The sequence below is a fragment of the Coptis chinensis genome, chromosome 3 (assembly GCF_015680905.1).
Source record: "Coptis chinensis isolate HL-2020 chromosome 3, ASM1568090v1, whole genome shotgun sequence".
Classification (NCBI taxonomy): domain Eukaryota; kingdom Viridiplantae; phylum Streptophyta; class Magnoliopsida; order Ranunculales; family Ranunculaceae; genus Coptis; species Coptis chinensis.
In genome coordinates, this window is record NC_141458.1 from 68692306 (window position 1) to 68706708 (window position 14403).

A 14403-nucleotide genomic window follows, 5' to 3' on the forward strand; every position below is an offset into this window, starting at 1 on the left:
ACTATTACACTCAAGTGAGAATCTAGTGGTAGGCTTAAAAAGCTACAAAAGTTACAACTCTTTTGGCATAGACCCGCAAGATAGTCAGCTGCCCTATTACACTCCCTAAAATATGATGAAAAGACACATAATCGAATGCATACACATGGTTATGTATAGCCTTGACAATATCCTCACAATACCAAGGGGGTTTCTCAAGCTTGTTGATAACTTGTATAGCTCTCTTGGAGTCAGATTCGAGTGGGACTTGTTTGAGCTGCATGCTAGCTCAATGAACAAGCCCTACTTCAATTGCCTTTAGCTCCTGATGTATTACTGATTCTGGTCCACCACTCCCAATATAGCCAGAAATCATATTACCATGCTCATCTCGAATGACGCCTCCATGGCCACACCCATTTGCAGCCACTGATCCATCCGCATTAAGTTTGACCTTTCCTTCTTCAGGACACTTCCATGGATATAGCTTTTGGACTGGAGCTTTAAATTGTACCTGTATGCCTATGCATGATATAACCCTCCTTAAGGCAGGAACATCAGTCAAGTCTCGAAGGGTGACCTGCAAATAGCTTTTCAAATCTTTGCATAACTTTCCAAACACCACTGCCACTGGTCTTCTAGCGTTTTGAAATTGTCTAGCATTCCTCTCCTTCCAAATAGCATCAACACCAGCACAAATATATACCTTATACACTTCAGACAAAGGTCCCGATCTTTGACATAACCTAATGATTGATGACCATACACGATTTGAGTTTCTATCATCAGTTGTAAAACCGATCAATCTCTTGATGTTGCTGAACAATTCCTTGGAATACTCACATTCGAAATAGAGATGTTTAGAGAATTCTCTACTTCGATTACATAGGCAGCATGATGATTGGGTGAGAATATTCTTTTGTATCAGTCGGTCTTGTGTAGACAAACTATTCGAAAGGAGTTGCCAGCAAGTGAACAAGTGTTTGTGATGTAGATTAAACTGAAGCTTCATTGAATCTACACTTTAATTGAAACACAATTAAAAGACGACCTAAAATCACTCTTTTATTGAATCTCTCAATCACAAATCACACACATAAATACAACTACTGAAATCCTAACTACAAGCCCGTTATTTAAAGTAAACCTAGAAAGCATAAACCAATATGAACACGACATGTGTCCAACTAACTAATGGACTCGAAACATGGGCATGGACTCAACTAAGGGGCTCACGCCCATAAAATGTAAAGGGAACATAGGCGCACACCTATGACTTGGCAGGAACAACTTCATGCTCTGCATCATTCCCCCCAAGTTGAAGAGAACTCGACCGTGAGTGATAAGCTAGGAAGTGCTGATAGAAAGTCGGACCAATCTGCTGAAACAGTGTACCAGAAATCCAAGAATTATCAAGAAATGGGAGATTATACCACTTAACAAAAAATCGATCAGGAGCCGACAGTGAGGAGTCAGAGAAGGGGGAGTCCAATATAGCTTCAATACGGTCAGTAGCTATAGGCGTTGGACTGGAGCTGTCGATGGGAAGTGGAATAGGAGGGACATGATCACCAACAAAAGGAGATAATTTGCTGACATTAAAGGTGCGATGCATACGCAGTTCTGAAGGCAGATCCAGGGTGTAGGCGTTATCACCACAGCATGCAGTAATGGGGAAAGGACCAAAACACCGCATCTGGAGCTTAGTAGCTTTGCCCACATGGCGTTCCTTTCGTAGATAGACCATAACTAAATCACCTACTTGAAATAAGACTTGTCGGCGGTGACAGTCAACACTGGACTTATACTTAGCATATACTTGTGATAAACGCTGACGGACATTGTCATGAATGAGTTTAATACGAGAGGCAAAATCATCGCCCGCCACACTAACAGGAAGAGCCGAAGGAATAGGCGCTAAGTCCACTGGCATATTAGGAGAAATGCCTTGGACTATTTGAAATGGCGTCTGACCAGTAGAGCGATTGACAGAATTGTTAAAAGCAAATTCGGCTTGGGAAAGAGCAAAATCCCACAATTTTGGTTCGTCTCCAGCTATGCAGCGTAATAAGTCACCCAAACTGCGATTAACAACCTCTGTTTGTCCATCTGTTTGTGGATGAAAAGCGGTAGAGAACTTAAGAGAACATTTTAGAAAGCGCCAAAGAGTCTGCCAAAAATGACTAGTAAAACGAACATCCCTGTCAGAAGTAATACTACGCAGGACCCCATGTAAACGTACAATCTCCTTGAAATAAATTGTGGCTACATGATTAGCATCTGAAGTCTTCTTGCACGGAATAAAATGAGCCATCTTGGAAAATCTGTCGACTACTACAAAGACCGAATCAAAACCCTTGCTTGTCTTTGGTAAACCAACAACAAAAGCCATAGAAACATCAAGCCAGGGTCGCTCAGGGATAGGGAGAGGGGTGTATAGGCCAGCATTAGTCTTCTGTCCCTTCGCTATCTGACAAGTATAACACCTACGAATAAATGCATTAGTATCACGCCTCATAGAAGGCCAAAAATACCGCTCTCAAAGCCCTGGTAAAGTACGTAGAACCCCAGCATGACCAGCTAGGCCACCAGAATGGAATTCGGCAATGAGTTTCTCTTAAAGAAGACTGAGGGATGCACAGTTGAGACCCACGAAAGAGGAAACCGTGCTCGAGAATATATTCACCTGAAATGCTAGCATTATCTATACAGGACTGAAAAATCGGATCAAAGAAAGGGTCCAAAGCATACAGTCCCTTAAGTTCATCAAACCCGAATACAGTGGTGCGAAGAGAGACCAGGACATGCTCATGTTGACTCAAAGCATCAACTACCTTATTTGCAGTGCCCGGTAGGTGTTTCAGCAAGAAATTGTACCTGTGTAGAAAAGTGAACCATTTAGCTTGGTGGTTGGTTACTTTAGCTTGGCTGTTCAAAAACCGGAGCGCCTCGTGATCAGACTTAATGACGAACTCACAGTGTAGGAGATAATGGCGCTAATGACGAAGAGCTTGCACAACAACATACAATTCCACATCATAAGTAGAATATCTACTAGACGGCCCACACAATTTCTGACTATAGAAAGCCACAGGATGTCCATTCTGACTGAGGGCAGCACCAATGCCCGCCTTACATGCGTCACACGCCACTTCAAAAAGCTGAGAAAAATCAGGAAGGGCTAACACAGGGGCTGACGTCAGCTTCTGCTTTATGAGACGGAAGGCTGACTCAGCTTCATCGGTCCAGACAAACACTTTGTCCTTCAGTAAGGCTGTGATAGGTGCCATGATGGTGCTGAAGCCATTAATGAAGCGTCTATAAAAACTAGCAAGACCATGGAAGCTACGAACGTGAGATACCGAAGAAGGAATGGGCCAATCAACAATGGCTTGAATCTTAGAGTCATCCACACGAATTCCATCACTAGAGACAACATAACCCAAAAAGTTAACCGAGGGAACCATAAAAGAACATTTCTTTAACTGGAGATATAATTTATTCTGCCGCAATACCTCTAAAATGGTTTCGACATTGTCTGATTCGGCTTGGACAAGTGGTGCAGGCGCACTGTACTGTTCTTTCCCAGTAGGCGGTTCAATGGAGTAGTTACTCCATGGTGCTGCTACGTCCTCAAGCACTGTACCCCAACCATCTTCCCAATCTTGCTCAAAGAACTGATTTAAATCTGAATTTCTTGACATGACTTTATAACTCTGATAAAATTGGATCTTGATTTGAAGGTTAAAAGAAAATTAATTTTCTGGTGAACAGTAACACGATAAATAGTAATGCGTGAATAGTGTTCTAGATGAACAGTAACACGAATAAGAAGAAAAAGAAAAATTGGATTTTATTCAGGAACGATTCGTGCTCCGATACCAAATGATGTAGATTAAACTGGCGGAAGGTTCAGTTTAATTGAATCTACACTTAAATTGAAACACAATTAAAAGACAACCTAAAAATCACTCTTTTATTGAATCTCTCAATCACAAATCACATACATAAACACAACTACTGAAATCCTAACTACAAGCCCGTTATTTAAAGTAAACCTAGAAAGCATAAACCAATAGGAACACGACACGTGTCAAACTAACTAATGGACTCGAACTATGGGCTTGGACTCAACTAAGGGGCTCACGCCCATAAAATGTAAAGGGAACATAGGCGCACGCCTATGACTTGGCAGGGACAACTTCATGCTCTGCATCAGTTTGGGTAGTACCCATTTCCCCCAAACTACTTTGCTCCATTTCACCTTAGGAGAGACTGATCTTAAGGCCATGTATGCACTATTGGAAGTAAACTGACTTGATTGATGTGACATCCAAATGACTCGATCTTGATCCAAATTCCTGTTTATGCAGACCCCAAGAATTAGTTCTTTCAGTTGACTGTTCTGAATATTGTGCACAACATCCGCCCATTCTCCATTCTCAATGATTTGGCTTACTTTGGTATCAAGTGGAAACTGCCATTCAGCCACAGCCAAGAGATTTTCCAGCAGAGGAGTGTCACCACACCGTAAGTCGTGCCACAAAAGAGTATTCTCACCATTTGCGATACTATATGTGATCAATTTTCGCTTGAAGCACATGTCGCCATATCCAGGAGCAATCTCTTGGAACTTGTATAGTCCAAAAATAATTATCCTTGATGTGTTGTTTCCAAGTCCACTGAACCCATATACTGTTATCCCTCGAAGCTATCTTATGTACCAACCCACAATAAGCTCCTCGGTTCCAACATTGTAGATTCATAATCCCAAGTCCTCCTTCATCCTTGAGTTTACTGATTGTACCGAAACTAGCTTGATGAAGTGTCCTATTCATAGCCGCACCCCTCCAAAGAAACTGAGCACAAATATTTTCAACACTCTCTAAACAAGTTTTAGGGAGAATGAATGTTCTTGACCAGTATGAGTGAAAGGACAAGGATATGAGCACTGAGTGAATAAGTTGAAGTCTTCAGGCATGCGACAGAAATCTAGACTTCCAGTTAGTGATTCTGGCTGTGACCTTTTCTATGAGTGGTTGACATTCTCTAATGCCCAGTCGTGTCGAAATGAGTGGTAGACCCTAATACCTCACTGGGGGTTTGATAAGCTGTACACCCAGAATTTGAGCTAAAGCTATTCCATCTTGCTGATTCACTGCTCCGGTTAACAAAGAAGTTTTATAAGTGTTAATCTGTAAGCCAGTGGCCATACCAAACTCACTCAACCCATCCCTTAAAATTTTGAGATAGAATCGTCACCCTTGTAGAAAATCAGTACATCATCGGCAAAGGCAAGATGTGACAATTGGCTTTTTCGGCATTTGGAGTGGTATTTGATCATTCTGGACTCCAATCTCTCTTTTAGAATGCATGTCAGAATTTCCATCACCATAATCAAAATGTACGGAGACAGAGGATCTCCTTGTCGCAGACCTCTAGCGCTTTGAAAAAACCCTTCTGGAGCACCATTGATTAGCACAGAAAATGATGGAGTAGAAATGCACATCTCGATCCATTTCTACATAGCAGCTGGAATTTGGAATGTGCTAAGCATGGCTTTAACCGCTTCCTAACTCACCGTGTCATAAACTTTTTTGATATCAAGCTTTATGGAGCATCTCGGAGTGCCATATATCCTATCATAACCTTGGAGTAATTCATGAGAAAGCAGAACATTATCTTGGATCATTCTACCAGGGATAAAAGCAAATTGATTAGAAAAGACCAGATTATCTATCACCTTCATGAGCCTATTTGTAATCACTTTGGATACACATTTATAGATAGCATTACAGAGAGAAATGGGTCTGAAGTCATCTACCTTAGTGGGATTCAGAGTCTTGGGAATAAGACAAAGAAAGGTAGAGTTAACTCCTCTAGGCAAGTTGCCTGTATGGAAAGCATTTCTAATAGCATTAATAAAATCCATACCTATTGTTTCCCAACAACTTTTGAAAAAGAAAGGATTGAATCCATCTGGTCCAGGGGCAGAATTATCCTTCATCTCAAAAAGGGCAACTTTGATCTCTTCTTGAGAAATTTCCGCTTCTAGTTCCGCCTTCTGTTCATTCCGAATCACTCCTTTAACTTGCAATGAATTGTAAAAGTTACTATCACTGATAGGGCCAGAATCAGATCCAAGTAGAGTCTTGTGATACTGCACTATGATCTCAGAAACCTCACTGTGCCCAGCTACTGCGATACCTTGCTCATTATGTATACTCCAAATCCCCCCTCTGGCTTTCCTTTCTTTGATGGAATTGAAGAAATATGCTGTACATTTGTCACCACCCATCATCCATTCCTCATTACTTTGTTGCTTTATATCTGCTTCTTCATCTTTGACAAGGTCAGAATACTTGGCAAGAGCCACCCTCTCTTTTTCACACAAGAAAATGTCTTGGGGATTCGACTGTAATTGCACTTGGACATCAAGTAAAGCGTGTTTTGCTGCTTCAACTTGTCCATGTAGATCAGTAAAATTAGCCTTAGCCCAAGGCTTAATCTTTTTCTTGAGAATCTTCATTTTCTCCATTAAAACATACATCGGATTAGAGTATATCTTGGTGCTCCAAGCTTGTTGCAACAAAATCTGGAAATCTGGTTTGGCAGCCCAAAAATTCTTAAATATGAAGGGGAATGCTTTCTTAACATAATCCGTCCAGTACAATAAGATTGGAGAATGATCTGATATTCCATGGGGCAAGAACTCCACTTGAGAGGTTGAGTAGGAGCCTAGCCAAGCACTGTTAACAAGACATCGATCAATTTTGGTCATCACTCTATTTCTTCCCTCAGCTTTATTACTCCATGTGAGTTGAAACCCCAAATACTTTAGATCATCAAGTCTTGCTTGCAATAGACAATCTGCAAATTCGACCGCCTCATTAGGATGCATAGGAGCCCCTCCCACCCTCTCATGAGCAAACCGAATGTTATTAAAATCACCTGCTACACACCATGGTACTTGAATGTTTGAAGCAATGGAAATAATATCCCTCCACAGATTTATTCTATCCTTTCGGGCATTCCTGAAAGGCAAAAACACTACCTTACAGTGAATCATTTGGTCAGAAACTTTGAGTAGTTGCATGCTTACCAGAGCTGGGTTCCAACATATCCATATCCTACCAGACGGATCCTTATTATAGTTATCAAACCCTTCCCAATTGGGACAACACAAACTACGAAGTTCATGGTATTTGTGTTGTCTCACCTTCGTTTCTAACAGCCCAAAAATGCAAATCTTTTTTTCCACTCTCAACTTATCGATTTCTTTCACTCTAAGGCTGTCATTTGTACCTCTCACGTTCCATATACAGATCGGGGCAATCATTATTAATATCTGTGTTTGTTTTTGGACCCTTTAGGTCTTCCTCTCCTCTTCTTACTCGACTGCCCATCGTTCGTAGGAGTTCTCTTCTCCTTAGACTTCTTAGACTTACTGCCTTGTGATGTGCTTGTGTACTGCTTCTCAACTGGAGTACATGGAGCCTCTAGTAACGTTATCATATTGGGTGCTTGTGGTTCCATATTCTCCGTGTTAATGACTTGATCATTGAAATGTTCCATTTCATGGAGAGATATCTCATCCTCCGAGAGAATAGTTTCAATCTCATGTTCTCTTTCATTGTATTCCTCCACCACAGGCCAGGGAATGCCCATGTGGCTGGGATCAACTACAGCAAGCTGATCCTGAAATAATATCAGTTCACTCCCAATCTCCAGCCGATCCGCTAACTCATTCCCACTCTCCAGTAATTCCAGTTCATTAAGAATCGCAAATCTTGACCCACTAGATTCTGCAGAACTAGTTCCATTATAGACAACCACTTGATCCCCAGAGTTCTCCTCTTCTTCAGTATCTTGTTGTGCTTCAACAGTTTGTATTCCTTCACTTTGCTCATCACCACTCACTGGTGCTTTACCCATGTCATTGGGTATGCTAGACTCTCCATGATCATTTCTGACACAACTAGTTCCAGCCCCTTCAGAAGCCTGTACAATACCTATATTGGCTCTCGGTACCCAAACTCTCCTTGTTGTGTCTTCACCAGGACCATTTCCATCATACATGACAGTATTGTTGCCTCTGTTGATACCGAAGTCTCTTCTAATAACAGTGCTTCCCCTATTATGGAAGCCTCTAGCCTCTGTTCCAGCTCTATTCTTGTTGGCTGCTCTCTGGCAATGATTTTGCTACGCTGTTCTCGAGCATTTTTCTATTGTATGCCCAAAAATGTGACAGTAATGACATCGTTTAGGGATCCACGGGTACTCATACGAAATCTTCCTTACATCGTTTGGACTTAGTCGTATATCAAATGAGTCAGGCAATGTCTCATTTACCTTGTACTCGACACAAACACGCGCATAATCTAGTCGCCTTCGTTCCTTTGTTGGACGGTCTTGACAATGAGGTTTCCCCATCTTACTAGCAATAAAGCCTAAGCCTTCATCAGTCCACATCACTTTGGGTAACCGTGCATCTTAACCCAAATGGGAATGGTATTCAGCGATTTCATTTGGAGCTCAACATTTTGAGTCCAGGGATCTATAACAAGGCATCTTCCTCCCATAAACACTAGACCTTCATCCAACACAGCTTGCCGATCTTCATCACTTACAAATTTGAAGTAAAACAAATCTTGGTCAGCTGACATCTCAAATGATCCCCTCGTTTTCCATTTCTGCTGCAATACCGATTTCACATAAGGAAAGGCTAATCTTTGCTCTAGAAAGAATCCGACTAGATACTCCCTCCAAACTATTTCACCTCTCATAATGAGATCCAAAGGAACATCTGAAATACCATCAACCTCATTTATTTCGAACTGCTCCAGCCTAGTATCTTGAGACGCAACTCGAGAATTGGAGAACAGCGAGCTCCAAGAGAAAGGTTGGGTCGTTGGAACGCCAGGCATCACGAGAGCTACAGAAAATGGAGCTCCACTCACCAAAGATTGTTCAGCTGTGGCATCTCCAGAACCCACTGGAGCTTCAACAACAGGGCTAACCATACTAGAAAATTCCACTTCAGAACTCACATTGTATGCAATGGAGGATTTTACAGGAAGTGGAAAGAAACATGAAAAGAAATGGATAGGAATACTCACCGAAGGGTTTTATTTCCTATTCTAGGTAGGAAACAGGGCACAGGATCAGAGGGTAGTAAGTTTAGGTTATGTCGCTACCAGTCTCCCATAAAACCGTCCCCATGAAACAAAACTTAAACTTCCAAAAAGTCCCCATGAGTATTTGTTATACTTCAATTACTAGAATTTTAAAGTTATGGAACTCTATTTTTGGGACTTTTGAAATATATGGGAAGGACACGTAGGTGGTATATCTTAATAGAGGAGTGAATTTTGGATGTGGAAACAGACGTGAGTAGTGGAGAATTGGAGATCTAAAAGAGGAGAAAGCTTCAGACAAGTTTTTTGCTTTCTTTTTTTTTGCTCCAAGTCGAAAGCAAAATCTTTGCTCCAATTCAGCAACTTCTCTACCCTTAACAAACACATTTAAACGGTTTTTTGATTTTTCCAAGTCAAAAAATAACTTCAAGTAATGTTACCAAATGCAGTCTTAGTTGGTTTTCCGAAGCAAAGGAATTTTGTTTTTTTGTAGGAAGCAAAGGTTTTTCTACGAAAAGTAGATTGGTAGTCCTACTCTTAGCAACCAAAATGCAGAACGAGAGCGAGAGCGTGAGCGTTAAAGCGCACAACCAATAATATTTACAATATTAAGAGCGTGTATTTAGCCAATTTAGTATTTAAGCGTCTATTATTATTATTTTAAATTTCGTAGAGAATATGTAGGTTATTTGAATATACAAAGTATACAATTTGAAATTACTAAATATGAGAATTATGCTCACAATTTTGTTTTTGCGTAGCATGTATATATAGCTAAAGTTGAAGTTATGGTCAGCAATATGAGAAACAAAAGTATCATCAGATGATTTCCTATTAAAAATTGTGTGCAATGCATTGATTTTGTAGCAGACAGGTGTATAGGACGGACTCACAGAGTGACTTCACCCTTTTTTATTGTCCTACTTTTTGTCATTATGTGTAGGCACAACCTTAAAGTACCACAACTGACCGCATTTCCCACTTGAATTTCTAGACACGCTTGCCAATGTAGACATGACGTGCTTTACATTTTGTCAGTTCGCGTTTTATGCAAGCTTTTGTTCCCAAAGTGCCAAACTGCGACTTTAAAGCGTGAGCGTTGAGGATGAGTGATGCTTTAGGTTGCTAAGGTCCTACTTATACCGACCTTTTGATTTTTTGGACTTATTTAGCAAAAACGCAACTTTTAAGTGTTGCCTCTAAATTATCTGGTGTTCTTCAGTCAAAGTTGCCTTTGCCTTTGGTTATTCATCATTCTGGACCATAGAAACTGTTAGTATGACCTAAGAAACTTCAAAATTTTGTAGTCGTAAACTCTTTATCTTCTTTAACTTTTTAACTTTTTTCCAGGGAAATCTATTTGTCATTTACATCCTTACTTTTAATGAAGAGAATCGATACTTCCAGTAGATTGATTTAAATATTCCCAGTAAATGGAATTTATGTCTTTGGAGTAATAAAGTTACTTTGTTGCCCAGATCTTACTTCGAAGCATCAATTTGTCTGCTGGAATATCATCTTCCTTAATAAAAATGGCATCCATATTCTATGCCAATTTATTTTAGACATTGATAGTGCATTTTGGTGACTTGCTATGGTTTCAGTCTAATGTTTTCACAATTTACTTTATCAGGGTTGTTGAAATGCAAGAAATTCTTGACCAACAGCTTGCTGAGGAGGCAGCTGAGGCTGAGGGCGGTGGTGCCATGGCATCAGTTACAAATCCTCGCAGATCTGCAAAGTAATATCATTGTTGTGGTGTTTTATTTATATTTTGCTCCACATGATATACTTTTCTCTATCCTTATTTATTATCTCGTGCAGTGATATTACATTCATAATCAGCCCATTCTTCATTTGGTTGCATTTACTTATTGACTTGCACAATGGTTTCTTTCAGAAATCTAGCACAGCAGAAGTTGAAGGTTCAGGGGAAAGGTTACAAGGATAACTGTTATGAGCAAATAAGGAAAACTGTTGAAGGACGGTTTGACGAGCTTTTGTCAGAGGTAAGTAATTACGTAAATATTGAAGTGCACTTTCTTAAAAGATAAATAATTGCATTAATGAATTCTCAGTTCGATACACCATTTATAATCGCACCTGTTTACGCAGTTGGTTTTCAACGACTTGAAAGCTGCTTTAGAAGAAGCTCGAACGGTATGCTTGCATGTTACTTGAATCACTGAGCTTATTTCCCTTTCTGTTCTTTTATAGCGTTTGAAAAGTTAGTAGCTATATTTCATGTTGATAATCATTTCATTTTTCATATTTTTCTCTGTGAAACATGCATTGGTGTTGGTTTCCCATGCGAATGGAAAGATATTTGAACAGCCAAATACCAAAATATAGGATGTAATGTATTAAATATCCCTAAACTTACGAGTGTATATACATCATGACCCTCTCCTTTGTAATTGATTTGAATTGAATTTTGATATGTGGACACTGGACCAGCAGGGTTCTTTGTTAAATTACAGGAATGAGTCCATACACCATCTCGTTTGTCATAGCGCTTCGAAATATTACGTTTTCTATTTGAGACCTTTTGGGGGCTATACGACTTTTGCTAAAATCCCATGCTTTATGATTTGATTTTTACAGTTTAAGTCCTTAAGAATATATGCCTCACTTTTGAGGTTCTTATTGGTTGAATGTCTCACGATTAAATTCCTTTAGCATAGAACATATGAATTATTTAAGTATATTGGGGTAGGAAACAGTATTTCAGTGCATATAGATTATTCCATCGCTTTTAAAGTCCAAGTATTATTGTGGTTTGGTTTTGCACTCGTACAACGAACAAAAAGTGAAATAATTCCTTTCTTCCATCATGCATGTACTTGTTACTTTCTTTTGTCTTGTATATGTGTCAGTAAAATTGTATCTACGTTAATGGAGAAGAAGTTTAGAGAGAAAGAGGATACGGCTTTATTAGGTTTGCCTTGTATCACATTAATATATATATGAAAATCAGAGTTTACAATAATAGAAATTGCCTTTGGCCCTAGTAGCCACTTGGGAGATGTCCTCCTAGAACTCTACCAGTGTCCATGTATGTGCGTGTGTACACATGGGCTTAATAGGACACCCCTTGTGACTTATGATGAGTTATGACCCTCTTGATACCCTTTCAAGGGTCCACTTTTTGCGAAGATGTACTTGAACACGTTATTATTGTGAAATGTGAAAAGATCTTGAATTTGGGAATGTGAACTTGAATACTCTATTATTGTGGTTAAAGTCTGTAGAAACCAAATTTCAGGATTTCGGAATTCCGACAACTTCAAAACTCGGAATTCCGAAATATTTCGGGAAAATTCAGAATTTATATTTTACGACTCTTACCTTAATATTTCGAAATCTCTAAAAACCAAAATATTTGACGGAATTCCGAGATCCGGTTTGAAATTAGGAACTATTGTAGAAACTAGAAAGCCTTCTTTTGCAAAGGTAGGCCATGGTGAGGTGATCAGTTTTTCGCGATAGCATTTTAGTTTTCTCCATGTAGGGGTGTCAGGAAAAGGATTTTCATAAATTCATGCAAAGAAGTGTCAAAATGTCTGCCTGTGTTATGTATCTCTTGTGATTTCTTTGATGCTTCCATTAAGTTTGCCCACTTCATTTTCAGATTGGAGAAGAGCTTGGAGATATCTATGACTATGTCGCTCCCTGTTTCCCCCCAAGGTTTGCCTTCAAAAGTTTTTCATTATTTTTGTATTTGATTCAACTTCTTTTTAATTTTTTCTCAAATATCATAGAGCATGAGAAATGTAGTTCAAATTTTTCACAACTGCATGACTGGTAGTTCTCCAGCTTTTCCACTGTGCTTATGAATGACAGACTGCCACTTCTAGATGGTTGTGTACGGAAATTCTTTTGTAGTTATTAAACCTATGAGTCTAGGACAATATCGCTTGTGTATCTTGACATACTGAGATAGTTAACTACTATATTTTTGTCCCTTACATATGGATGCGCAATTTAATAATGGAAACTCATAGGATTCAGTAATGGTCTGAGGTGTTATTTGAGGCTTATTGCAAAAGTAAGTGCAATGTAGAACAACCTTTCCTACTGCAAACAAAATTGATTAGACAAACAACAAATAAGAAATAACCATAAAAAAATAGATTTATAAATTTATTTTGTAGGAGGCTTGTTGACATGATGGGGTGTACCATTATCACCTCATACAAAGTTGTTGTGGTTTTGGCAAATAAGACTCGAAGGTTGAGATTATAACTATATTTTCTTAAAGGGGGTGGGGGGAGGGGGAGATAATAATGTATAGGCCAAATTGTAAGACATTGTATGGAGAGATCTCATCAGAATCGGCTGCTAGTTTTATTGAGCGTTCTTAGATGTCCTAGGGATGCATTTGAAGGATTCAGGATCCATGGCTTGTAGAAGGTTTTTATAATTTTCAGAAATAACTACTAGGAGATGTATGATTTTATGAAATGGTAGGATCGGATTAGGGACTCGGTGAACGCCCGGACCGCAGGTTCTAAGTGTCAGTGTCGGTAGGGGTAGGAGGAAAGGTGTCAAGGTCCAAGTGGATCATAGTCCACTTCCAAGAAAGAGTTGCAACGAGGGACAATGCAATGTGGTTAGATTCGTACCTCATGTCCTCATCTTGCGTATCCGTTATAGCCATAACTGATGCTGCTCATGCACGCACTGAAGCTTTTCCGGACTCCACAGTTTTTTTTATCTTGCAAACCCGGGAGTAGAGGATGCACTGTGGTGCTCATGGATAGTATTGGGTGGCTAATAGGCTATTAGAACCAAGGGATCGATGCATAGGCATCGACCCATCCAACAGGCATAGGGAGTTGTAAGTATTGCAAAAAACGTGAACCTCACGATGCTACTCGAGTACTCGATGGTACATAATTGGGTTTCCATTTCCCAAGGACTGTGGATGGGTCAGGGAGCTTAGCTCATTCGGATCCTTGCTATATAGATCTGTGTCCTCATGAGGTTCGCTTTGCAGGTGCTCCTTAACTTGCGATTCGTGCTGGCTAGGTTCAGATGGAGTGTTAGCTAGCCTCTATCTCCCACAAGTGGGTGTGCGTGGTTTCTCTAGCCTTCCTTGAGAAGTCAGTTGTAGGTGTGGTGGCAGCCTTCGGTCTAGCTTTTGTTTGTGCATGGGCTCCATCCGTTGCGAAAGATTTTTGTAGTGGACGGTGATCCACTTGGAATTTGACATACAGACACATACTCGTCTTTTTTAAACTCTTGAACATGGATGAGAACGAATTGTCCATTTTAATTTGTTTAT

At 39.9% G+C, this 14403-nt stretch overlaps 1 pseudogene across 1 annotated transcript in view; it reads left to right on the plus strand.

Annotated features, from left to right (window-relative positions):
* LOC147510543 (exocyst complex component SEC6-like) overlaps positions 1 to 14403 on the plus strand; it is a 39710-nt pseudogene that overhangs the window by 7002 nt on the left and 18305 nt on the right. The window contains exons 10-13 of the transcript XR_015218931.1: positions 10750 to 10858; positions 10988 to 11125; positions 11232 to 11276; positions 12748 to 12803. The product of XR_015218931.1 is annotated as an exocyst complex component SEC6-like (transcript). The remainder of the gene's footprint in view (positions 1 to 10749; positions 10859 to 10987; positions 11126 to 11231; positions 11277 to 12747; positions 12804 to 14403) is intronic.